Source organism: Saccopteryx leptura, chromosome 2 (genome assembly GCF_036850995.1).
Source record: "Saccopteryx leptura isolate mSacLep1 chromosome 2, mSacLep1_pri_phased_curated, whole genome shotgun sequence".
Classification (NCBI taxonomy): Eukaryota; Metazoa; Chordata; class Mammalia; order Chiroptera; family Emballonuridae; genus Saccopteryx; species Saccopteryx leptura.
This window is the reverse complement of record NC_089504.1, coordinates 352,899,784-352,913,453: the sequence shown is the minus strand read 5'-3', so window position 1 is coordinate 352,913,453 and position 13,670 is coordinate 352,899,784.

Sequence of the window (13,670 nt, the reverse complement as noted above, 5' to 3'; positions counted from 1 at the left end):
GTTCCAGTAACAGAGAAAGGAGTGGGGAGTTATTTAAGGATTAATTTCAAATAAGTTCCTATTATCTGAAAGGCTGTTTCTTATCCTTGGTCTTCATTCCATTTCACTACGATTCTAAACATGATTCAATAAAGAGTCTACTTTCTCATTAGGTGATGTAGTCAACACCAGTTACTGATTTGAACCATGGAGACTTCAATTCAAATACGTCTCTACCCTGACATATTCTGATTACAGAAGATGTGGTTGAGAAGGACTGTCCGAGTCAAAGATTTCAAGGATGAGGTCACCTTGGAGTCAACATGAATGTAGTACCTACTGTGCTGAGTAATACTGCATAATGGAGCTTGATAGCACCCGATAGGTCACACATTGCTATGTTTATGGATAAATATCCCAGGCTTTGACATGTCTCTTTCTAGTTACTCTACAGATGATGTCTCTTCCTAGTTACTCTATATTCATGTATTTTATAATTACTACTCCAATGCTTACTATATGTAAGACATTGTTCTGGAAACTGTGGGAAGTACATCATGAACCTAACAGAAATCCTGTCTTCAAAGTTAAAATCAGCAACGCTTACAAATGAGACATACTTCAAGTCATTTGGAACACCTATAAGAACCATTTAGAACACCTATAAGAACTTTCTTATATGCTCTTGCTCTGGGAAGATTTTCCCTAGAAAGAGCTCACCCCTAAAGAATAGAAAGACCTCTGTTTTACTATAACTAAGCAAATAGTATGAATGAGGGCTCCAAGTTCATATCTACACACAAGAAGAGGAAAGAAGAAAATGTATAGGAGGCCAGAAAACAGAGGGGATAGAAATGAGAAACACCATTGAAAGAAATCGGAGAAAAGCATATAGAAAGAAATTAATCTGCAGGCTTTCCAGCTGAACCACCAGAGACTGATAATTAGAATTGGCCCCAGGGTGGTGTGCAGGGGGGAGCGGGTGCACTGTGTGCAGACTCTGACATGTTTCTTTCTGAGCATAGCCCGGAGGTAGAAGCTATCAAAAAGATGTCTCCACCTTGGATGGAGTCCGCACTGCTGCTCGTCCTCTTGCTGCTAATTTCCCTCAGCGCCCACCGGGCTTGCTCTGCTGTGACCACGAAGCAGAGCTGTTGGTAGGGGGCAGATTGCTTTCAACAGCGGTGCCTAGATGTGGTTTCTTTGCCTTGGCAGCGACGTAGGCAGCAGCTGCATTGAAAAGGCTCTACCCTAAACCCTGGAAGGCTAGGCAAGTGATTAATGTGCCAGTTGAAGCCGAAGAAATTCTAAGTACTCTGCTGTAGAGAAGATTAAGTCACTGGGAGACCCAAATAATGAGAGCCCCGAGGAACCATTCAGAAAATCAGAGGAAATGGGAAGGATAACTTAAAATAACATCTTTTTAAAAGGAAAGAAAGAAAGAGAACCCGGAGAGGTTTAATAAATTTATATGACCTCTTACTGGATTGTAAACATTCAAGGTGATAAGTAAATAGATGAGGGACTGGTGCAAAGGAGAAAAACATTAGATGGTGCTTACAACCCTGCAGTGTTTGCCAGCCCAAATTACAGCGCCGACTGGACTGGCAAACCAGCTGAATTTCTCTGGGGAGTCCCCAGAGTGGGAAGGAGGAGAAGGGAAGAAGATCAGAACTGCAAGAGAGAAAAAGAAAAAAGAAAACTGAAATCTGTGTGAGTTTGCTCTTCTAGCCTCTGAATTATAATAAGCAAACACTACAAAAAGGTATTTAAGGGAAGGGTATATTCTAGAGATGCAGGTGAAAAAGAGATGACACAGCCCTGAATATCTAAAAGCCGTGATGTCTGATGATCCATACCCGCTGTCTCGCTCACTGGCCTCGTATCTCCGGGGCTCTGGGAGCAGACGCGCTCTCCAAACACTGGGCCATGCCTTCATCCAGTTAGTCCTCAAGATAGGACAGAGAGAAAGTCTCGCCTTTGGATCTGAACTCTCTGCTCTCCTGATACAGCTCTACCTTTTTTTAAATTTTTTTAAAATTTTTATTTATTTATTCATTTTTAGAGAGGAGAGGGAGAGACAGAGAGAGAGAAGGGGGGAGGAGCTGGAAGCATCAATTCCCATATGTGCCTTGACCAGGCAAGCCCAGGGTTTCAAACCGGCAAACTCAGCATTTCCACGTCGATGCTTTATCCACTGCGCCACCACAGGTCAGGCAGCTCTACCTTTTTTAAAGAAAAACTTTGTTTTTACTGATTTCTTTGGCAACCATACAAGAAGAAAATAGCAGAATGGGCTTGCGTTTCCGTATTCTCTTCCTTTTCTTCAAGGTCACAATGCTGTTCCTGAAACTTAATTAAGTATCTGAAAACTCTGCCTTCTCCTTCTCCCTGTTCCCTTCTGTCTCTGTCTAGGGATTGGCTCAAGCAGGTCTTAGATGCACTCAGCTAAAAGCTGGCTTTTGGTGCAAAGGTTAGGGAATGTCCACGAACGGCCAATGGTAGTCTAGTCACTCCAAGGTCATCACACCAACCAACAGTGGATCAGCACCTGTCATTTCTAGGTGTTTTATTGAGCGTTGTGGGACTCCAATGATTATGAGAACATAGTCGGACTCACAGGCTGGTAGAGTGGGAAGAGCAAAGGCCTGATCCTGCCGCTGTAGAAATGAGCACCTCCCTCCCACTTTCCCTTCCTTAATACAGTCCTGTGCCAGCAGTCCAGAGTGACGTGATGGGACAAGATGGGCAGGCTTTTCTAGTCTGTGTCGCCAACCCACCCAGTGACCATAGGTCCCTCGGCTCAGAGATGAGGTTGGTCTCAGGTGATCAGATTTTATCTCTGACATGTAAATTTACAATGTTAGGCCTTTGGGTGCCAGATTTAAGGCAAGAATCAGTGCTGTACTGAGGCAGGGCTGAGCGACAGCTGAGGGTAAAAGGGACAGAAAGGGAAACCGCTGCAGAGGGAGCCGGTGGACAGAGAGGGGAAGAGGGCAGGTAACCAGAGAGAAGCAACAGGGAGACAGCTGTGGAGAGAGAGGGAGACAGGGGTGAAGAGCAGGAGACAGAGAGACAGCTATGGAGAGAGAGGGAGACAGGGGTGAGGAGAGAAGCCACAGGGAGACAGCTGTGGAGAGAGAGGGAGACAGGGGTGAAGAGAGAAGCCACAGGGAGACAGCTGTGGAGAGAGAGGGAGACAGGGGTGAAGAGCAGGAGACAGGGAGACAGCTGTGGAGAGAGAGGGAGACAGGAGTGAAGAGAGCAGGAGACAGGGAGACAGCTGTGGAGAGAGAGGGAGACAGGGTGGAGAGAGAAGCAACAGGGAGACAGCTGTGGAGAGAGAGGGAGACAGGGGTGAAGAGCAGAAGACAGGGAGACAGCTGTGGAGAGAGAGGGAGACAGGGGTGGAGAGAGAAGCAACAGGGAGACAGCTGTGGAGAGAGAGGGAGACAGGGGTGAACAGAGAAGCAACAGGGAGACAGCTGTGGAGAGAGAGGGAGACAGGGGTGAAGAGAGAAGCAACAGGGAGACAGCTGTGGAGAGAGAGGGAGACAGGGGTGAAGAGAGAAGCAACAGGGAGACAGCTGTGGAGAGAGAGGGAGACAGGGGTGAAGAGAGAAGCCACAGGGAGACAGCTGTGGAGAGAGAGGGAGACAGGGAGACAGCTGTGGAGAGAGAGGGAGACAGGGGTGAAGAGCAGGAGGCAGGGGGACACAGGAAGAGGAGAGAAGCTACTAAAGACGAACTTATTAAGATGGCGCCTTGTTGTAGTTCTTGCAAAGTAAGCAATCTGCAACACACCTCAGATTTTCTAATGCCCCTCGTTTTGACTTCAGCTTGTGTATTTCTCGTCCTTTGGAACACAAACACCCATTAACGACAACAAATGTTGACTGATGGCTGACCTAGCACAGGTCATCTTACCTTACCTCACAGAGCTGTAAGCTGCCTGAACGCGTGATGTTGACATAGATGTCTGCTGGTGACAGAACAGACGCTACACGTAAAAATGCTGAGGTGATGTTTGGCAACTTACGGGCTTTGTAAAGAATCTCTGAGTCTCAATCTGAATCTCTAGCCAAAGTGTTCGTGATGAAAAGTACTAGCAATACCACAGCCAATACAACGGGTGCAGGAGTAGGGTCTTGGGAAGGATAAAACAGCAAAGGTTCTGGTGAGAAGGAGAAGCCAAAGAGGTACTGAGGTCCACAAGGCACATTCTGGCTGGGGTGTGGGACCACAGATTGCAGAAGAGATTGGAGTTTGGCCAGTGCTGTCCTGACCACAATTTTGGATTTGAATTTTAAATTGGTTTTGCTTGTATTCTCTTTAAGGCATATTCAATTCTTTAAAAAATCAAGAGGCGGGGTGGGGGAAGGGTTGGGAACACGTACAAAGTATACTATTAACACAAAGTTCTTTAATCTTTTACATTCATGTCACCCCAGTGAAAATTTTGAAGTGTTTTACGCTCTAAAATTTGCATTTAAAATAGGACTGGAGTGTTTCCAAATATAAATTTATATTATACTACACAATATATTTTTAAATATTATATTATCTCAGCAGAATAATGCATATAAGAATCCTGGTTAATTCCCCCTCCCACTATTCCGTTCTTCATTTTTAGAATTAGCACATTTGAAATGCTCCCCTAAGGGGCAGTGTATACCTTAAGCCAGTTACATATAGTCTCATTATCAAAAGCAAAATTTTTCTGAGACATCTTGTAGCACAGTGCCTGGCATGTACCAAGGGCGCAATAAAAACTTATTGAGTAAGTTCATCAATAATATCCCTTGTTAGTTTCCTATGATTCATTCCAGACATTCTGATTCTAATATAGAAGAATGAGAAAGATGAGGAAGAGGAGGAGAAGGAGAAGCAATCTATTTTTTTTTTTTTTTTTTTGCATTTTTCTGAAGCTGGAAATGGGGAGGCAGTCAGACAGACTCCTGCATGCACCCGACTGGGATCCACCTGGCACGCCCACCAGGGGGCGATGCTCTGCCCATCCGGGGGGGTCACTCTGTTGCAACCAGAGCCACACTAGCACCTGAGGCAGAGGCCACAAAGCCGTCCCCAGTCCCGGGCCATCTTTGCTCCAATGGAGTCTTCGCTGTGGGAGGGGAAGAGAGAGACAGAGAGGAAGGAGAGGGGGAGGGGTGGAGAAGCAGATGGGCACCTCTCCTGTGTGCCCTGGCCGGGATTCGAACCCAGGACCTCTGCGTGCCAGGCCGACGCTCTACCACTGAGCCAACCGGCCAGGGCCAATCTATTTTATATTTAAAGAGAAAACTGGACAATATTCTTATCATAAAAACACACTACTATTTGAGTACATTTGGTTTATTCCTACATCTTTAATCCCCGCCCTCTATGATTTGCAACCCTGTGCTTACCTTCTTGATTTTTGAGGTCAGTAGCCCTAATGAAAGAAATGCCATAACTTTATTTTGGTTAAAAAAAAATGATACAAAATTAGAATAAAGGCTAAAAGTTTTATTCTGGTTATAGAAATGATACATTTTCACTGCATATAAAATAGAAGCCATAGCCTTTGGCTGGTTTGCTCAGTGATAGAGTATTAGCCCAGCATGTGGATGTCCCAAGTTTGATTCCAGGTCAGGGCACACAGGAGAAGTGACCATCTGCTACTCCACTCCTTCCCCTCTTCCCCATCTCTCTCCTTCTTTTCCCTCCTGCAGCCATGGCTCGATTGGTTCAAGCACATCGGCCCCAGGTGCTGAAAATGGCTTAGTGGAACCTCTGCTCCAGGCACTAAAAATAGTTCAGTTGTAAGCATGGCCCCAGATAGGCAGAGCACTGGCTCCAGATGGGGTTGCCGGTTGATCCAGTTGGGGCACATGCCAGAGTCTGTTTCTCTATCTCCCCTCCTCTCACTTGGAAAAGAAGAAAAAAAAAATAATAGAAACCATCGTCTGGGTATAAAGAGATTAAAAATCCGAAAGTAGCAATTCATAAAAAGGAAAATCAAGGCAAAATATATTTTAGATTAGTTTTATGATGGAAACCCAGGGCCCTAACTTGAGTAGCTCACCCCTTTTATAATTTAGTATCATTGTCCTTTTTAAAGTGTGGGTGCTGGTAGGATGTACATGCCGTGATCTTGACTGTGCTTTACATTAGTAAGGCGTCGATTGATTCTGCCATCAGCAGTCTATTTCTTGGGGCTTCTCACACTCCCTCCTCTCAATTCACACACACATATATGCACAAAAAGACTGGTTCGCAATAAAAATGCTATCTTTCATAAAATCTACCTTAAATTTCTCTCCATCTATGTTGACCCATAAACCTATTTCTTTTATGTGTTTGAATCTTGTGAAAATAATAAATGGAATGACCAAAATAACATGCGTAGAGAAAGTTTAAAACTCATCACGTCCATGAGATAGTAATTCCTGTTTTTGTTTTGTTTTGTTATCCCGTAGATGTGACTCCGGAATATCTTACATATGAAACAGCATAGTGTAAGCTATTGCTCTCTGTTATTTATTTATTTGTTTATTTATTGGAAACTAAGCATCACAATTTCCTCATTCCAGAACTGCCTTTGTCAAGACATTCCCTGAGATAAGTTTCTAAGCATGCCGGGTATTTTCACTCACAGGAGAAGGGAAAGAAACAAACTGTTCTCCCTACAATTACACCAGGGTGGTCTATTGACACCCCCGTGAATGAAATGTGCATAGCCAGAAAGGGAACCCCTGCCTCATTCTCAAAATTACGGGCCCTCAGATCACCACCGATTGTCTAGCCCGAGAAAATTTGTTGAGATAGACAAAGAGTAAGGGAGAGAGAACATAGCAGGCAGCAGTCAATAGCTGTATTTATAGCATTTGTGTCATAATGGAAACATCAATCTTGTTTTCCAAGGAAACTACTGAAAATCCTATAATACTGTCCTTTACTTGACTGTTAGATTGGCTTATAACTTATTCTTTCAAAAAGCCAAAAGCTAAATTCTCAGTGTCAAACAGACTACAACCAGAAGATGAAATTGTAAACAATTCTGAAAGTTCATTTAACACAGAGACATATATATCCAACCACCAAACCATTGATTCCGAGCTGGGCTTCTGAGAGACACACAAATGTGATAGGGGGTGGGGGGAGGAGTACTGCAGTATCTAGCCTGGTGCTGGGCACCACATGAACAATCATAATACTGATTATTGATTGATGGAAAAAGTGAGATATAATTAATTCAGAATATGGCCGTTTATGAAACACAAATCTATGAAGCAAAAACCACATTTGAGAGAATCTTCTCATATTTGATGGGTTTAAAAAGTAAGTTGGAAAAACCTCTAATGTTATTTATGTTTAGAAATACATTTGGTTGGAGGGGGGGTTAGAGAGGCAAGGGGAGGGGGAGGGGCACAAAGAAAACTAGATAGAAGGTGATGGAGGACAATCTGACTTTGGGTGATGGGTATGCAGCATAATTGAATGACAAGATAACCTGGACACGTTTTCTTGGAACATATGTACCCTGATTTATTGATGTCACCCCATTAAAATTAATAAAAATTTATTTTTAAAAATCTCTTAAATTTTACTTTTAAGTAGGCAATCTTTTGTGCTAAAAAATAAAAAAAAGAAATGCAGTTTTTGTAGAAATACAAATCTTTAATAACTATAGTTTTGATAGCTCAAAGGAGCTTCATATTAAAAAAAAAACAGTCAAGTAGTCTCTGACCATTTCATCTAAGCATCTTGCTTTTTAAAATCTCTAAAACCTTTGCTGCTTCTTCACAAGGACCTCTTTCTAGCTCCAAAATTTCAACTAACACATACATTAGATGGCTCCAGATGGATCCAGCTTAAGTTCTTCTCCTGAATTCTCAACTTCACTTCACAACAGTACTGTTCAACATTATTGTTCATTTCTTCTCAATTCTCCATTCTCACCCCAAATATGCATTTCTTTATCCTCTATTTCAGGAGTTCATTAATAAAAGCTCACTTTGCACACAGTAAACCCCCTCCCAATTTGAAACTCTATCTATCTTAAGTTAGAAATACCAAATTAATATTTATCTACTCTTATGTACTCTTGTTCCATTAGTCCCCAAGTCACATAAATTTTACCTTTTAAACAATTTGGATAATTACATATCTTCCTCTTTACATCTATTTCTGCCTTCACTTTTTCCATATTGTTTTAATATGATTTTATATTTCATTATTCCCTATAGTCCATCTATTAAAACGGTACGCTTGTTATTCTCCCTTCCAAGTACTAACCAGGCCCGACCCTGCTTAGCTTCCGAGATCAGACGAGATCGGGTGCATTCAGGGTGGTATGGCTGTAGGCGGTTCTCAACCTGTGGGTCGCGACCCCAGCGGGGTCGCCTAAAACCATCGGAAAATACATAATGCATATCAGGTATTTACATTCCGAATCATAACTGTAGCAAAATTACAGTTATGAAGTAGCCACCAAAATTATTTTTTGGTTTGGGGTCACCGCAACATGAGGAACTGTATTGTGGGGTCACGGCATTAGAAAGGTTGAGAACCACTGCTGTAGATGGTACACTTGCTCTTATACGTGGATTTAGTCATACCATTCACAATCTTAATAAAACCCCAGTGGCTTCTCATTTTCTACTAGATGAATATCAAACTCCTTAAAACAGCATTCAAGCCTGTTCAGCGACAAAAGTCAATGTAAGCCTTCCGGAATGTAAGTTCTAACAGGGTGACTATTTTTTTCAGTTTGGTTCACTATTGTGTTTCCAGCGAGTAGGAGCAGAGCTCAGGACCTAATGACGTCTAGTATCAGTAATTTGCTAAATGAATAAATACGTCTGACCTTACCCTTTCTTCTCTCCTCCTAGGCTCCTAATGTCGATTATTTCTGACATGTTCTATTCATCTCTACCCCTTCTTGTTTCTGAGAAGCTCCAGCTCACTTTGAAATTTTATGTTTAAATGTAAACCATTTCTATGGAATCTTTTTTACATTTTGCAGAAATGTTTATAAAAAATACTGTTCCGCCTGACCAGGCAGTGGCGCAGTGGATAGAATGCAGGACTGGGATGCAGAGGACCCAGGTTCGAAACCCTGAGGTCACCAGCTTGAGTGCGGGCTCATCTGGTTTGAGCAAAAGCTCACCAGCTTGGACCCAAGGTCGCTGACTTGAGCAAAGGGTTACTCGGTCTGCTGAAGGCCCACGGTTAAGGCACATATGAGAAAGTGCCTTATCAATGAACAACTAAGGTGTTGCAATGAAAAACTAATGATTGATGCTTCTCATCTCTCTCCATTCCTGTCTGTCCCTATCTATCCCTCTCTCTGACTCTCTCTCTGTCTCTGTGAAAAAATAAAAAAATAAAAATAAATAATACTGTTCCCCAAGTGTTCTGTGTAGCTATATACTATCTAACTTACACATTTTACTGCAAATATTTGTGTAGTTCTTCAGGGACTGCCTGGCACATCTATTTACCCCTAAATGATAATCAAAAGTTAGATATATAATAATAGTTCAACAAATCTTTAGTGAATGTAAGATAAATGTGCATGTTTACAGAGGTTTATAGGCATCTATGAGAAATAAGCATTTTTTAAAAATATTTTTCTTAAGTGAGAAGCAGAGAGGCAGAGACAAACCTCTGCATGTGCCTCAACCGGGATCCACTGGGCAGCCCCCTACTGGACAGTGCTCTGCCCATCTGGGGTTGTTGCTTTGCTGCTTGGCAACCAAACTATTTTAGTGCCTGAGGTAAGGCCATGGTGCCATCTTCAGTGCCTGGGGCCAACTTGCTCCAACTGAGCCATGCTGTGGGAGGAGAGGAGAGAAATAGAGAGAGAGAAAAGAGAGGGGGAAGGGTGGAGAAACAGATGGGCGCTTCTCCTGACCAGAAATCAAACCTGGGACATCCACATGCGAGGCTGCCGCTCTACCACTGAGCCAATGAGCCAGTGCCAGAAATAAGCATTTTTTTTAAAATAATTTTTTTTTAATTTTAATTTTTTAAATTTTATTTATTCATTTTAGAGAGGAGAGAGAGAGACAGAGACAGAGAGAGAGGAGAGACAGACAGGAGGGAGGAGCTGGAAGCATCAACTCCCATATGTGCCTTGACCAGGCAAGCCCAGGTTTTCGAACCAGCGACCTCAGCATTTCCAGGTCAATGCTTTATCCACTGCGCCACCACAGGTCAGGCCAGAAATAAGCATTTTTAAATTAAACTAAAATATTAAAATATAGAAATGGGTTTTTTAAATTGAATTTATTGGAGTAACATTGGTTAACAAAATTATACATGTTTCAGGTGCACAATTTCACAACACATCATCTCTACACTGTAATGTGTGTTCACTGCCCTAAGACAAGTCTCCATCATAATCATTTATCCCCCAAATGGTTCTTAAAAGGAATACATACGCCCTGGCCAGTTGGCTCAGTGGTAGAGCGTCGGCCTGGCGTGCAGAAGTCCCGGGTTCGATTCCCGGCCAGGGCACACAGGAGAAGCGCCCATCTGCTTCTCCACCCCTCCCCCTCTCCTTCCTCTCTGTCTCTCTCTTCCCCTCCTGCAGCCACAGCTCCATTGGAGCAAAGATGGCCCAGGCGCTGAGGATGGCTCCTTGGCCTCTGCCCCAGGTGCTAGAGTGGCTCTGGTCGCAACAGAGCGACGCCCCAGAGGGCCAGAGCATCGCCCCCTGGTGGGCAGAGCATCGCCCCCTGGTGGGCAGAGCGTCACCCCTGGTGGGCATGCCGGGTGGATCCCGGTTGGGCGCATGCGGGAGTCTGTCTGACTGTCTCTCCCCGTTTCCAGCTTCAGAAAAATACCAAAAAAAAAAAAAAGAAAAAAAAAGAAAAAGGAAATACATACAATGTAGTTAAAGAAAATTTGTAATAAATATGTAAATTAAAAGAATCTTTACTCATTTTAACTACTAAATACCATACAATAAATCTAGGCAGAGGTAGAATTCAGTGTCAACATTTAAGAGAAATAAATGTCAGGGAAATAAATAAATAATGAGTAATTGTAAATTGGCTCCATTCCAAAAGTTATTTTGCAAGTGAATGTGTGGTAGGAAGAAAGAAAGGAAGGAAGGAATGGAGGGAGAGAGGGAAGGATGGAGGAAAGGAGGGAAAGAGGAAGAAGGAAGGAAGAAGGAAATAATGGAGAAAAGAAAGAAAGAAAGAAAGAAAGAAAGAAAGAAAGAAAGAAAGAAAGAAAGAAAGAAAGAAAGAAAGAAAGAAAGAAAGAAAGAAAGAAAAAATGCTTATATTCTCAGATCTTTCCATTAATTATAATTTAATTTAAAATATACCAAAGATGGCACATATGGTGTTGCTGAAAAAATATTAGCAATGTACATTCCTCTGACCACCTGTATACTGCCTTTTCTATCTTGAGAAATGCTCGCTAGTGCAAGTCGTACAATTCTTGTAAGTGGCACTTCATAAATCTAGCTTTGCTCTGAAATTATATTGACACATTCTTGATGATAGGCTCTTTTGTGGGTCAATTCAAACCTGGAGATCTAGGACAATCTAGTCACTGTAAGGGCAGTACCCTATATGCAGGGAGGCAGAGGAGAAAGGTTAGATTTCGGAGTCAGGTTTGTTTGTGACCTGTGCGCACGCACGCCCGTGTGTGTGTGTGTGTGTGTGTGTGTGTGTGTGTGTGTGTGTGTGTGTGTGTGTGTGTGTGGTTTGTTTTAAAAAATTGTATGTGGAGGGTTTTATGGTCAATGCATATTCTATATCAGTGCCTTAACATTTAAGAAGCCTTGCCCAGGCTGGGTAGCTTAGTTGGTTAGACTTAGAGCATCATGCTGAAGCACAGAGGTTGCCGTTTTGATCCCTGGTCTGGACACATGCATGAAGACACATGTTCCTCTCTCTCTCTCTCTCTCTCTCTCTCTGTCTGTCTCCCTCTTCCACTAAAACCAATAAATAAACATTTTAAAATATAAAATGTAGAAAGACTTCACAAAAAAATATTTTTAAGTGTCAAAAAAAAGAGGAAAAGGAGAGGGCTTCAAAAATGTTCTAAACCACATACGTATTCGATACATGCTGTCCTGTCTTGGCTTTGAATGCATCATCAATTCAGTCAATGCAAGCCCCTGATAAGTTCAAAGGGCTTAGGGTTCCTCTTCCTAATTCCTGCTAAAGGAAACATATCCAGAGAGACATGCTCCAGACTGTTTCTTATACTTCTCTTCAATACAGCTTCTGCTTGATGCATTACATATGTGCACTGGGTTTTCTGTTTGATGACTTGGGTTGTTGGTCAGTTGTCACCAGTTAACCAGGAGCTGATTATACTTGGGTACTGTTTTCATAATAAAAATCACTCAGAAAAGACTGTGTCTGCTTACACATCCATGGCTGGATTTGCCAAATATAAAAGGAATTTAAAGTAGCCGCCAGATAAGGATTCAAATCAAGTTTATTTCAGGCTTTGATCACAAATTCCAACAGAGAGGAGTTGAAATTATTAGTTTTTAATGGTATTTATTTCCTTTAAATTTAGGATAGCATTGAACTAAAGGGAAAAAATTATTTTATTTTATTTTTTTCTTTTTATTGAATTCATTGGGGTGACACGAGTTTATAAAATTATACAGGCTTCAGGTGCACAGTTTTACAGCACATCGTCTATATGCTGTATTTTATTGTATTTATTTATTTTTTTTGAGTAAGTAAAGATGATCTATCCTAAGTTTTAAGGGGTTAAATTAATGACAGAAATCTTTCTAAAATATGTTAATTTCATAAATAGGTATAGCCAGTGGTAGTCAATTGGTCCCTACCACCCACTAGTGGGCATTCCAGCTTTCATGGTGGGCGGTAGCAGAGCAACCAAAGTATAAGTAAAAAGACAGATTTAACTATAGTAAGTTGTTTTATAAAGATTTATTCTGCCAAACTTAGCAAAAATCTGACATATAGTACTTGGTAAGTAATTATTATTATATGTTTTAACTTGCTGTAACTCTGCTTTATAAATTTTATAAAGTAAAGTTACTTCCCTACTTTATAAGTCACCATTATTGTGGATCCAGTGGTCAGTTAGAAAATTTTACTACTAACAGAGAAACAAAAGTGGGCGGTAGGCTTAAAAAGGTTGACTACCCCTGGGTATAGCTATAAAACTCATAAGTAGTTTATAGAATAATGTTGAATAATTTATTTTGGAAAATAACAGGGAATAATTATTTTAGAAAAGATTCTGACAACTTCAAATATAGGCCTTTGACTTGTTGGCGACTTCTCTGTTTTTATTGTTATTATTTATTCACTTTAGAGAGGTGAGAGAGAGAAAGAAATGGGGGAGGAGCAGGAAGCATCAATTCCCATATGTGCCTGGACCAGGCAAGCCCAGGGTTTTGGACTGGTGACCTCAGCCAGCATTCCAGGTTGAGACTTTATCCACTGCGCCACCACCGGTCAGGCTAGTGACTTCTTTAATTCTATTCTTTACCTGCCACGCAAGCAAATTCTTCTCAGAGAAGCTAATGATGGTGGTCACCAGAAGACTTTTGATAGTGGAACTAATTGTTTCTCCTTAGATAGTTAAGCCTTTTCTAATTTAAATTAAATGCGTTTTTTTTTGGGGGGGGAGGGGAGTCAGGTATGGGTTATTTTATTTAAAAGTTTAATGAGTGTATTATTTTTCATTTGCAATGA